Source organism: Geotrypetes seraphini, chromosome 2, assembly GCF_902459505.1.
Source record: "Geotrypetes seraphini chromosome 2, aGeoSer1.1, whole genome shotgun sequence".
In the NCBI taxonomy this organism is placed as follows: domain Eukaryota; kingdom Metazoa; phylum Chordata; class Amphibia; order Gymnophiona; family Dermophiidae; genus Geotrypetes; species Geotrypetes seraphini.
The window spans coordinates 387,570,854-387,584,718 of NC_047085.1; the positions used below are offsets into that span (position 1 = coordinate 387,570,854).

The window sequence follows — 13,865 nt, forward strand, 5'->3', positions numbered from 1 at the left end:
TCGGCGCCCAGTTGCCCTCTCCTGTCTATAAAAACCAAATTACAGGTTTTCCAGGAACCCCTGCAAATTTGGGGGGATTACTGTACTACCCTTACGGAAAGAGAGGCCAAAACAAACATTTATGCAAATCTCAGTCACTTTTCTAAGTGACCTGGATCAGCGATCATTGTTTATTTATTTACTATACCACTTTTTTCACACACAAGGCAAAGTGATTTGTGCTAAAACACAAATGATACTGGTGTAGGTTCAAACACTTTAAAACAGTGGTGTAGCCATGGGGGCGGGGGGCTCAGGGGCCTGGTCCCCATCACCTTCGGCTCAGGACACCTCTGCTTTCATGGCTAGAGGGGATGCCAAAGCCCCACCAGTCAAAGACATCGCCTAACTGGGTTGTACACTACAACAGCACTTAATCCACTCAGGCATGCTTTGGCTGCTAATGCTAGCTCGCTCGCACATGCTCAGTTCAGGTTCAACTGAGCATGTGCAGCAGAGCAGACATTAGCAGCTGAAGTGCACCTAAGAGTGCTGCTGCCAGAGTGACTCAGGAGGAAGATGTCTTCGGCTGCAAAGGTAGTATTTTATTACAGTGGGTGGCCATGATTATAGGAGGGCGGGGCAGGAGGGGGAAGAATATTGGCACACCCCCAAAATGGACTTCTGGCTATGCCTCTTCTTTGAAGCATGCAACTTGGGCATTTACAAGGAGGACAATTTTGCAGCTGAGCAAGACGCTATCCAAAGCATTAACATAAGAACATAAGAGTTGCCATACTGGGACAGACCAAAGGTCCATCAAGCTCAGTATTCTATTTCCAAAAGTGGCTAACCCAGGTCACAAGTCCCTGGCAAGATCCCAAGGTGTAAAACAGATTTTATGTTGCTTATCCTAGGAATAAGCAGTGGATTTCCCCACACCATCTCAATAATGGCTTATAGACTTCTCATTTAGGAAATTAGCCATATTTTTTTAAACCCTGCTAAGCTAACTGGTTTTACTACAGTCTCTGGCAATGAATTCCAGTTTAATTACACATTGAGTGAAGAAATATTTTCTCTGGTTTGTTTTAAATCTACTACCTAGTAGCTTCACCACATGCCTCCTAGTCCAAGGGATTCACATCCTTTGAACAACGATTTAACTGAAAGATGAAGGATCACCTGTGAGGTTTTTTTTCTACTAACACTTATAGTTTACACCAAAGATTAATGGTTTATAAATTCTTAATTTTCTTGCTATAGCCATATCACACAATTTTGTGCAAATGAGGCTTATAATTGCCTATATAAATCAGTCCAAGGAAGACATCTTCAAGATCTCTCTCTTAAGGCTCTCCCCAGAGGATGGGAATCCCATCTGCCTCATTGCACTGAGGCTAATTGAAGGGCACTGGGGTTTTCCAGATGGATTCTTTAATTACTGCAGCCATTCTTAATGGGCCTGTATTCACTGGACATGGCTTCCTCTATACCATCTGTGCTGGAGGCTGCAGGCATTTTTCATCTTTTTGATTCATACCATTTGTTCTGCCCCCCACAGTTATGTATGCATGTTTACATTTTGTATTGTGTTTGCAGCCTGTAAGCCAAAGCAAGCAGTAGCTTCCTGCTGGTTTATAATCTCGGGTATATATTCAGTGGGTTTTTTCCAGTAGGAACACTCCTAGTCAGTTAAACCCTGGTGCCTGGGTCTACCATTGATATATTCAGTGGCGAGTAACTGGATAGTGTGTTGTATATCAGCACAGACTACCATGGGGGGGGGGGGGGGGGGGGGGGGACGACGGACGGACGACATACTTGGTTAGCAGCGATTTTCAGTCCACTAACTGGGTAAGTGTCTGGATAAAGTTATGACATCAAAAAGTCTTCTCTAACTTTATTTGACAGTTATCTAGGCACTGGTCTGAATGACGACTGGCAGCCAAAGACCCAGACATTCAATATCCGGCAATTTTCTGTCTCTGGCAGAATAAAAAATTCAAAATTCAGCACAACCCCCCTCCCCCCAAACTGTGCACAAAATTTGCAAATTCTGCAAAGTTCTACAAGTTTATTTGACATTTAAACAATATTTTTGCAAATTATCCAGAATTTCAGTAAAATTCAATATTTTCATAAAATTATACTAGAGAAAACAAAGTGCCAACATCTCTCTCACCCCTGTACCCCACAGCCAACATTTCTCTCATCCCTGTCCCTCCCCAGCCAGCATCTTTCTTACCCTGTGTCCCCCCCACCATCCAGCATCTTTCACTCTCTCCCCATTGTTCCCAATCCAGCATTCCTGTCCCTCTGCAACGCTATTTCCAGTTTATGGCAACCTGCTGCCGGCTCTGCAAGCTTTCTTCTACCATGGTCCCGCCGAAAAAGAGGAAGTGACATCGAGTTTGGCCCACAGTATAGGGAAGCCTGCAGAGCTCACGCAGGCTGCCTGAAGATGTTGCCGGCAGCAATTTGGGCCACAATGAGGGATTGCCGACCCAACACCAAAATCTGCACAGGCCTCAGGTATTTCTGCGTCCCTGGGGAATTCTGCGTTGTGCAGTAGGGTGGAATCCCGCCAGGAGCACACGTAGCACCTTTTTATTCACTGGCTGCTGCCTGTTCAACATTGGTCTATTTGTTCATATAAATTAAATCTTGCAGGTGGACTCATTGCCTCCTTGAGACTTACCTGGCTTCCTGCCACAGCCCAAAGTTCAACCTCCGACCCCACTGGTCATTTCCAGAGACTCTAGTTCTTACGGGTATTCTTTGCACCTCTTCCTCTAGTACAAAACTCTTCATCTTGAGCTCAGAAAACAAGCCGTCCTTCTGTACGCCAAAACACATATCTCCCTTTTACCGGAAGCTCAGCATCTTTCTCTAACCGACTTCAACATTAATTTCTGAAGTAATTCAGGCATTCACATCCCTTCAGTTCATTGAACATCAAATTACAGTACATCCTGCCTGGGCAAAACTCTCATTTTAACCACCTGCATGCAGTTATATTTCTTGTTTACTTCTTTGTAATAAACAGTTGAAAATCAAGACAAGTAAGTCTTTCTTTTCGATGTTAGGTTGGGTTAGCAGGACATGGAGTTTGCTTTATGACAGTGATCTCCAACCTTTTCCATGTAAAGGGCCACAATGTGAATATGAGAAACCTCTGAGGGCCACCCAAAGATTTCAAGCTTATACGTTTAAGCCTGCACATCATTAAAAAGTCTGTTTTCATCCTGCAGTCTTCTGTGTTTTAGCAAAATGGTGGCATGTTTCCACAGTTCTCTGAACATAAGTGTTGCATGGTTTCTCTAGCTTTGTCACACCACCTCAGTACATAAGAACATAAGAATAGCCTCACTAGGTCAGACCACAGGCCCATCAAGCCCAATAGCCCATTCTCATGGTGGCCAATCCAGGTTCCTAGTATTTATTTTAAAAATTCTATACCATTGATAACAACGGTTCACAGTGTTACATATATAGTTTAAGAACAAAATCATCATGACATATAAATAATCCTAAAAAAATCATGTTAAACCCTTATTAAGAACTAAAACCATAATAACAAATATTATGAACAGTTCATCAAATTTGCCAGAGTGGCAATTATTAACTAGAAGAACATGCCTTTTACACGGAAGTTTTGTATTTGGCCCACAAGGGAGTTCCATTTTTTGACTTCTGCACAGCAAAAAGTCATTTTGCCAATCTCAACAAGCCAAAACCCAAGGAGTAGCAACATTCCATGCTACTAGTGGCTTCCCCCATGTCTTTCTCAATAACAGACTATGGACTTTTCCTCCAGGAACTTGTCCAAACCTTTCTTAAAACCAGTTACGCTATCCGCTCTTACCACAACCTTAACTATTCTCCGAGTTAAAAAATATTTCCTCCTATTGGTTTTAAAAGTATTTCCTTGTAACCTCATTGCATGCCCCCTAGTCTTTGTACACATGCATCTAAATATGAAATCTGACCTTTGACCCATCCTACATGATTCAAATGTGCAATTCTGGTTACCTCTTCTTTAAAAAGATACAACAGAATTTATAAATGATAGACAGATGGAAAAAAAACCCTCCTCAGTGAGGAATGTCTAAAGTGGTTAGGGCTCTTCAGTTTGGAGAAGAGAGGGCTGAAGGGATATATGATATATGATGGTGGTTTTTAAATCAGAGTGTAGTAGAATGGATAAATGAATTGTTTATGCTCAACAAAATAGAAAGACTAGGGGACATGCGATGAAGTTACTAACTGGTAGAATTGAAGTACATAGGAGAAATTTGTTTTCCATACACAACTAAGTTCTGGAATTTGTTGCTGGAGGATTTTCTAAAAGTAGTTAGCATAGCTGGGTTTAAAAAAAATCCGAGTTGGACTTCAAAGCCGTTGTAGACTCATGCTTTTTCCAGGGCTCAGACTTCCCTGTAGTAACTATCATGTCCAGAGACAGGGGTTAACACCAAAATTTAACGACACCTGAGTCACTAACAAAAAAGTTAGTCAATCAGGAGGCCACACTCACCAATCACCCACTACTCTGTCCTTGGTAAATTACACAGTCACTTCAGTAAAAGGTGCTGCATGTTGATTTTCTTTCACCCTGGCATGTTGATTGATTTACAGTATAACATTATTCAGAACCAGCAATAATGCAAAACTATGCAATAGAGTTTGGGTGCCACTGCTAAAACAGAAAGCAAAAATAACTCTATGACCTTGCTAGGCAAAATGACTCAAAATAATAAACACTGTACAAGTGTAATTCTTCGCAGGATGTGGTAGAACAGTATTTCAGAAATGGAGAAATGTTGTACACGGCAATTTATTTATGCAAAACTTTGTTCACGGGGATAGCCCCAAGAAATGGAAATTTGAATGTCAGCTTTTTTGATGGGGGAGGGGGGGGGGCTTAGTGTTCCATCTTCATGCTGCTGGGTATTCTGTCTCTGCTTGTTATCATCCAACATAATCACCTTCTGGACACCTTTTTAGTGCTGTTGGTAACTGCAGAGTTCATTTTGTATTCCGCACTCCAGCTAGACAATTTTTTATAAGTTCTTTCTGTTTGGGTGCTAGTTTTTACTGTGACAAATTGTTGATGTCAGATTTCTGCAGTGGCGTACATTGTACATAGGACCCGAGATGCACGGGAGATTAATACTTGTGTATTTAGAATAACCACAGATTAAAGCTATGGTGCTGCAGCTGTTTTGAAACGTACACACACACTTGAGTTTTTTTGGGCAAAGTCCCAGCATTCATGGCTTCTGAACTGATGGGCCTTGCTGCTGGATTTTCAAGTCCATGGGCATTATTCTTTAAAAGAGCATTGTCAACCGATTTGACAAACTCACTGATATTTTCTGGGTTTTCCTCTTTATTTTTTTTTAAATATTTTATTGAAAATTATTTAAATACAAGTACGAACAAACAACACAGTAAGCTGCATACTTCAAAATACCTTTGAAATGCAAATACAAAATACATTTCAAAAATGAACAATACATTAACCCCCCTCTTTTACTAAGCTGCAGTAGCGTTTTTAGCACGCACTGCGGATTAGCGTGCGATACCCCCTGCGCTACGCGCCAAGAACTAATGCCAGCTCAATGGTGGCGTTAGCGTCTAGTGCGCACGCTAAAACTGCTAGTGCAGCTTAGTAAAAGGAGCCCTAAGTTGCGTATTTCATGACATAAAGTCCTCTATAATGTGGTCATGTAAGGTTAACATTTACATCCTTACAAAACTTATCCAAAGGAGCCCAAGTTCTAGTGATACTAGTGATATCATTTTATTTGAGTGCTATTATTTCTTCGTATTTCCTAATGATACTTAGGTGATTCCAATTATAAATAATATGGTGGATGGATAATGCAATCATGAAATCGAAGATTTTTTTTTAATGAAGATGGTAATGAGATATCTGGATTTGAGGACCGCAGAATGATGGGTTTACCCTCTTGATTCATGAACCTTTTTTTAAGATGTTCACATGCTCCTACTCAGAGCATTTATTTCAATGGGCAACAACTGAGAGCATTTATTTCAATGGGCAACAAATGTACTTTAAAAAGAAAAAAAAAAACCCATAGTACATTTATGGGACGTTTTTCTGTAATGAGATATGTCTGCTATCTTCAGTGCTATTGGATAAAGGGGAGAACGTGTAACTTGGCCATGGTAGTTGGTGATTCAGTCATTAGGAATGTACAGAGATCCAAGTAGCTGGTGGATGGGAGGATCATTTGAGACCTTGACTGCCTGGTGCATAGGCAGATAGAATAATTTGCCTAGATAGGATTTTAAACAGTGGTGGTGAAGAGCTGGCCATCATGGTACAACACGAGAAAGGAGGGTCTGGAAGCCAATTTAGATAGAAATTTAGCAGACAATCTGGCACAGCATTACTAGAAATGATTTTCTATTCTGCACACAAAACCAAAGAGGCAGGCTGAGCTTTGGAATGTCAATGAATGGATGAGGCACTAGTGCAGAAAAGAGGACAGCATTTCTGTTTGCCTTCAGGTCACTGGCAGAGGTTTCTACATGCTGCCGGCAGCTGACCTGGAAGCCTTCCCTCTGATGCAAAATGCAAACATGTCAGAAGGAAGACTTCCAGGTCAGTTACTGGCAGCATATATGAACCACTGCCATCTCGCAAGTCGTCCAAAGTTAAAAAGAGCCTAAGACACATTTTCGAAAGAGACGTCCAACTTTTTTTTACTTTTGAAAATCATCTAATTCTACGTCCTGCTGATCTGATTGTCCAAGCCGCTAAATCATCCATCTTTATACCACATTTCTGTCCAACTTTCTATCCAAGTCCAAAACGCCTAGAACAAATCCTGTTGGACGTGAGAGGGGTCTGCAAAGTGATGGACTGAACACCCAGACATGGCACCTAAATAGTGGGGTACCTTACAGGGCACTGCTGTGAACTTCTCAAAAAGGGTGTCATGGCTTCTCCTCACTACAGCTCCCTGATAGGTCATGGTGAGCCCCCCAAACCACCTCCAGAATCCCCTAGACCCACTTATCTACCACCCAAATAGCCCTTATGGCTGCAGGAGCCACTTATATGCCAGTCAAAAAGGGTTTTGGAGGTGTATAGGGGAGTGCACATGTTTAAGTATCAATGCAGTGATTACAGGGGCTTATGGGCATGGGTCCTCCTCTCTATGGGTCCCTAACCCACCCCCAAGATGACTTAAGCTGCCTCTGGGCTGGACAACTAGGCTTTCCTATGCCAGGCGGCCAGGTGATGATGGTCTGGAGGCTAAAATTTAAAGTTGTGAATATAATTTTTATGGGGGGGGGGGGGTTGGTGATCACTGGGGTAGAGTGTGGGGGTCTGTGTTATGTGTTTGAAGTGCTTATCTGATGAGTTTTTGTGACTTAGACCATGTTTTACATGGTCTAAGTCACAACGTTCAAGTTCCGTCTAGGCTCTGTTGTTAAACTTTCGGTTATACATGCTGTACGACTAAGTCTATGCTGGCCCATGCTTCTCCCAACTCCCGCCCTTGACATGCCTCCCGAAACGCCCCATTTAGCTTTGGACGTTGAGTGGCACTATGAAGGCTTAGGTTGTTTAGAAATACATCTAAAACCCGGTTTTATTATCGGCACTTAGACAGTTTTTGGATGTTTTTCTCTTTCGATTATGAGCCCCATAATGTTTTTCTCCAATAACTCTTCACATATAAATATTTAGGAATCAATCTTTTTAGAAATGTCCTCCCAAATTCACTGATATTCTAATGGAGCAAGACCTCAGTGGCTACAGCTGAACATAATATTTCATTCAAGTTCCGACATATCATAGCTGGCAGCTGACAAGGCTGGCAGCGGGTCTTTCTAAATGGTGAGTGACCTACTCTCTTAGGTGATAGAGTTAAAAACTGTTGGTTAAAATAGCTTTTTCTTTGATACCTTTATTGATGCTATAGAGGGATTGTTCCTTGAAACAGCTCATTTGCGAAACGTTGAATTCATGTCGGAGCCCCAATCAGCTTTGCACATAAAGATAAGAGAATTGCTTTAAGTAAAGCAAAATTAATTATACTAAAAATAAAATAAAATAATTTCTATGGTTGATAGTGGAGGACTGACCAGTGAGAAGGCTAGCTACGATATATCTGAACTCGAATGAAAGATTATGTTCAGATGTAGCCGCTGAGGTCTTACTCCATTAGAATATTAATGAATATTGGAGAAAATCTATTCCTAAATATCTATATATGTGAAGAGTTATTGGAGAAAAACATTATGACATTAAGACAAGAAATATATTAATGTGAAGTATTACAGTGTATATACTCTTAAATCTGATTCTAGTCATTTTGGGGAAGACATCCAAAAATCCAGTAGAGAAAATGGCCATTTTCAAATTAGAAAATTTGCTACAAGTGTTTGAGCTTAGTGTGTGTATTTTTTAGGACCATTTGTTGAGAAAAAAATAAAGTCGAAGGGAAAAATATACAAAAATCAACTATTAGGACATATGGGGAGGCCAGCATTCTTAATAGACTGGCCACACTGACATCCCAGAAGAGCACAGGGGCACCCTAGGGGCAATTGCAGTGGACTATACATAAAAAGTCCCAGGTAACACATTTCACCATTAGCGCCTTTGTAAGGGGAGCCCTCCAAAATCCACCATAAACCTTCTTTTGAATTAGCCTCAACTCAGGAAGGATTCCAGAAGACTGGAAAGTGGCGAATGTTACGCCGATCTTCAAGAAAGGTTTGAGGAGAGATCTGTAAACTACAGACTGGTGAGTCTGACCTCGGTACCAGGAAAGATGGTAGAGGCGCTGATAAAGGACTGCATCATTGATCACCTTGACGAACACAATCTGATGAGGATCAGCCAGCACGGCTTCAGCAAAGGAAGATCATGCTTGATGAACTTGTTGCACTTCTTCGAGGGAGTAAACAGGCAGATAGACAAGGGTGACCTGGTCAATATTGTATATCTGGATTTTCAGAAGGCGTTCAACTTCCGCATGAATGACTACTTTGAAAAATTGTGAGCCATGGAATTGAGGGTGAAATACTCACGTGGATTAAAAACCGGCTGGCGGATAGGAAACAGAGAGTGGGGTAAACGGACAATGCTTGGACTTGGAAAAGCGTCACGAGTGGAGTGCCGCAGGGTTCGGTGCTTAGATTCATGCTCTTCAACATATTTATAAACGACCTGGAAATTGGCACGACGAGTGAGGTGACTAAATTTGCAGACAATACAAAGTTCTTCAGAGTAGTGAAGGCACAGGAGGATTGCGAAGACCTGCAACGTGACATAAACATGCTTGAGAAATGGGCTGAGACATGGCAAATGAGGTTTAACGTGGTAAGTGTGAGGTAAGGCATGTCAGTAACAAAAATCTTATACATGAATACAGGATGTCCAGTGCAATACTTGGAGAGACTTGGGAGTACTGGTCAACAAGTCGATGAGGCCGTCCGCGCAATATGCGGCAGCGGCAAAAAGGGCGAACAGAATGCTAGGTATGATTAAGAAGGGGGATCACGAACAGATCAGAGAAGGTTATCATGCCGTTGTACCAGGCCATGGTACGCCCTCACCTGGAATATTATGTCCAGCACTGGTCGCCATACATGAAGAAGGACATGGTACTACTCGAAAGGGTCCAGAGAAGAGTGACTAAAATGGTTAAGGGACTGGAGGAGCTGCCGTACAGTGAGAGATTAGAGAAACTGGGCCTCTTCTCCCTTGAAAAGAGGAGACTGAGAGGGGACATGGTAGAAACATTCAAAATACTGAAGGGAATAGACTTAGTAGATAAAGACAGGTTGTTCACCCTCTCCCAGGTAGGGAGAACAAGAGGGCACTCTCTAAAGTTAAAAGGGGTTAGATTCCATACAAACAAAAGGAAGTTCTTCCTCACCCAGAGAGTGGTAGAAAACTGGAAAGCTCTTCCAGAGGGTGTTATAAGGGAAAACACCCTCCAGGGATTCAAGACAAAGTTAGACAAGTTCCTGCTGAACCAGAACATATGCAGGTAAGACTAGACTCAGTTAGGGCACTGGTCTTTGACCTAAGTGTTGCTGCGTGAGTGGACTGCTGGGCACGATGGACCACTGGTCTGACCCAGCAGTGGCAATTCTTATGTTCTTATGTTTACATTAGGTCCTTTTATTACTGCTATGCTGTTAACAAAATTGTAAGTTTTATGTTGAATTGTACTTGCTGTACACCAAAGGGAGAAAGGAAAATCCAATGTAGTCTGCAGTAAACAGCAGCAAGCAGAAAACAATGAACAGACAATTGCACTTCAAATAAGTAGTTAATAAATCCCAGAAAATAAGTACTGTACACCACAATAATAGGTTTTTGGTGGATTTTGGAGGGCTCACATGCAGGGCAGGATTAATTTGTTGAGGGCCCCTAGGCACACAAGTACACTGGGCCCCCCTGCCACGCCCCACCCACGCCCTGCCAGTTCCCATTGCCTTTCTTACCCGCGTTGCTTGCTTGTCTTACTTTCTGTCGATGGGGGGGGGGGGGGGCGCATTGCTTATCAGGGGGGGGCCGTGTTGCCGATCAGGGGGGGGGGGGACCCGTGTTGCCGATCGATGCTGGAGGGGCCCATCGCCGTTTGGAAAAAACAATGTTGATGCCCTCCTTCATCGGGCCCCCCCCTGACTATTTCAGGCCCTAGGCATGTGCCTACTGGGCCTATTGGTTAATCCTGCCCTGCTCACATGTTCTACCACGAGTGTACTAGTTAGAGTGGGTTATGGACCTGGTTTTCCTTCTCTAGAGTTCACTGCACTGACCATTAGGCTACTCCAGGAAACTGATTGCTGGTCTAATAGGACGGGCCCTAACATCTGAAACTGTTATACAGGCTGGTATGTACTATTTCTTTCACATCTTTGAGGGTGGAAGGGGGTCAGTGACCAGGGGGGGGGGAGGCCATGGGGTCATGCCTTAATCCCTCAAGCAGTCATCTGGTCAGTTTGGGCACCTTTGTGGCCTTTGTTATTGAAACAGATCTAGCCCCAAATGCCCAATTTTTGCCCTAGGCATTTTATTCAATGTTCTATTATTGCGGAAAAATATCCAGGTCATAAACCCACCTAGTCCCGCCCAAACCACACCTCCAACATGCCCTCTCTAGATTTAGGCGCATTGCATGCAAACTGCAAAGAAAACTGTCTAAAAACTGGGCTTTCAAAATAACAATTTGGATGCTTTGGAGGGAAATCCCCCCAAAAAAACCTTCCATCTGCCATTTTATGCCACTTTATGATGTTTTTCTGTTTTGAAAATGAGCCCCATAATAACGTTCAGAACCAAAATTTCATCTGACTGTGGTAAATTCAAAACTTCCTTAAAATATTTATTAATCCCCAGGTCTACCTTAATAATAGTTTATGGCCTTCGCCACAGGAATGTATCCATTTTTTTTTTACCCAGCTACATTAGCTGGTTTTACTTTTTGCTCTGACAATGCATTCTTGAGCTTTATTATAAACCAGAGATACTATGTAGAACAGTGTTTTTCAACCTTTTTACACCTATGGACCGGCAAAAATAAAAGAATTATTCTGTGGACTGGCATCGGTCCGTGGACCGGCGGTTGAAGAACACTGGGCTAAGTCATGGGCCAAACCCCACCCATCTCTACCCAATCTCCACCCCAGACCCCGCCCCCATAATAGTATTAATTGCACCTTGCATGTCCCGTGCCTCATCTGGAAGCCTTCCTTCTGACGTTGCAACGTCAGAGAGAAGGCTTCCGTTTCAGTCGCAGGATGCCTGTAGGAGCCACTGCCCGTGGCTTTGTGCACTGATTCAGTTATGAAGAGGGAGCTGGCTCGAAGATAACGCCGCATCGATCGCACTGTGGACCGGAGGTTGAAGAACACTGTTTGGGACCGGTGGTTGAAGAACACTGATGTAGAACATTAAAATGTGTTTGCTTAAAATAGCAATGAAAAAAAGAAGCAGTTACTAATGCACATACAGTACAATTGTGTTTTTCTGAGTTGAAGAACAACTCTGATGCATTTACAGATTATGTAATGTAAGGCGTTACCCTTGTTTTTCTGGTTGCTAGAAGCAGTACAGTAATCACATTTCAGTCAAACAGCATGTTTTAAAACATTTTTTTTTCTATTTCTTTGTAGTGAAAACTCCTTTTGAAGTATAATTCCTCTTTGTTTTTGCTATTATAGATCGCTTCTCGGCATCTGGCATTATTGTGTGCGAGTATAATTTGTGAGTATAATTACATTCATTCATTTACTGGGATTTATTAACCACCTTCATGAAGGGATTCACCCATGTAGTGTAGATTCACCCAGTGTAGTGCAACTACAGTTTAATATAAAACTTAACATTTTGTTGTAACTATTGTTACAAATCAGGTTTATTTAGTTTAACCTGTAGTGTAACTGATTTACCTTTTTTCCCAGCCACAAGGTGAAGTGGAAAGAATTTAGGGTGAGGAAAGAGAACAAAACGAATGAAAGAAAAACAGGCCTCTGTCTTTTTTTTTCTTTTTTTAATTTAGCAAAAGTGTGTGATGATGTGAGAGGTCAAACTCTGACCTTTTACCTCCTGACCGAATTATGCAAACTGCGCATGCTTGGAATATATCATTTTATGTTTCTTCTGTCAAGAAAGGCGGGCGGTATGATTCTAAAGACAGCAGGTGAGGTAATTAAGTATATTATTAGTAAGATATGCATGCTTGAACAAACCATGTATATATTTTCCTTAAGTCACCTCACTGGCTCCCTATCTGCCATCGCATACAGTTCAAGCTCCTATTGCTGACCTATAAGTGTGTTCATTCTGCTGCCCCTCAATATCTCTCCTTGCTTCTCTCTCCTTATACACCTTCCAGTGAACTCCGTTCCTCAGTTAAGTCACTCTTAGCGTTACCCTTCTCCTCCACTGCCAATTCCAGACTTCGTTCCTTTCATCTAGCTGCCCCCTATGCCTGGAATAAATTACCCGAGTTTGTCCGTCGAGCCCCTTCCCTTGTTTAAAAGCAGACTGAAAATCCACCTTTTTGACATAGCCTTCAATCTATAACCCTACTCCCCGCTGCCCACCAACCCAGCTCGCTGTTTAGATTGTAAGCTCTTTTGTGCAGGGACAGTTTCTTATTCTTTGTGACTCTGTGCAGCGCTGCGTGTGTCCAGTAGCGCTATAGAAATATTTAATAGTAGTAGTACATCACAGTTTTGTAATATTATAAAAGATAGTGCTGCACAGTTTTGTATTTGAGATGAGAGAATTTAATTTTTGGTTATCTCTGTCTCCCAGTGCTGACAAAATAAAACACTTTCAGATGTTGCTGATGACTGATTGATGGATGAGACTCTAGCAACCTTGGACTGGACTGTGTTGGGTTGCCAGAGATACTGGTTACCGTTTGGCTCCTGGCAATAAAAATTTATTAATTTATTCTTGCTCTGATGTTGTGTATGACTGGTTTTTTTTCTGTTTGGAACCTTCACTGCCTCTGAATATCCCATTTTATTTTTTCTCCTGTTAATTCAAAGGAAATCTGGCATTGTGGAAACTCCGAAAGTGGTTTATTTGACTGAATGACTTGGCCAAATAATTCCGCTTGCACTTTTGATATTTCTATTTTAATCTGTATGCTTCGTTCTGGGTTAGTTTATGGGATGCTCTTTTCTGTCTGAAGGATCCTCACCCTTCTGGGTGACACCCCTTTTTCCTGATTGAGGGGCTCTCAGGTCTGTCTCTTCATTCTCCATCATCAGAACAACAGTAGAGTAGGGTTTTGGATTTTTTTGGGGGGGCTCACATTTACCACTATAAATGTAGTGGAGTGGCTTATGGGCCTGGGTCCTCCTCT

General features: G+C 42.1%; 1 protein-coding gene and 1 long non-coding RNA gene across 6 annotated transcripts in view; one reads left to right on the forward strand and one right to left on the reverse strand.

Annotated features, from left to right (window-relative positions):
- Positions 1–13,865, reverse strand: part of CREB5 (cAMP responsive element binding protein 5) — a 786,358-nt gene that overhangs the window by 77,390 nt on the left and 695,103 nt on the right. The gene's annotated exons all lie outside the window — the stretch shown is intronic.
- LOC117354023 lies at positions 12,110–13,445 on the forward strand. The gene is made up of 3 exons (XR_004538096.1): positions 12,110–12,250; positions 12,546–12,691; positions 13,307–13,445. It is a non-coding gene; the product is annotated as an uncharacterized LOC117354023 (long non-coding RNA).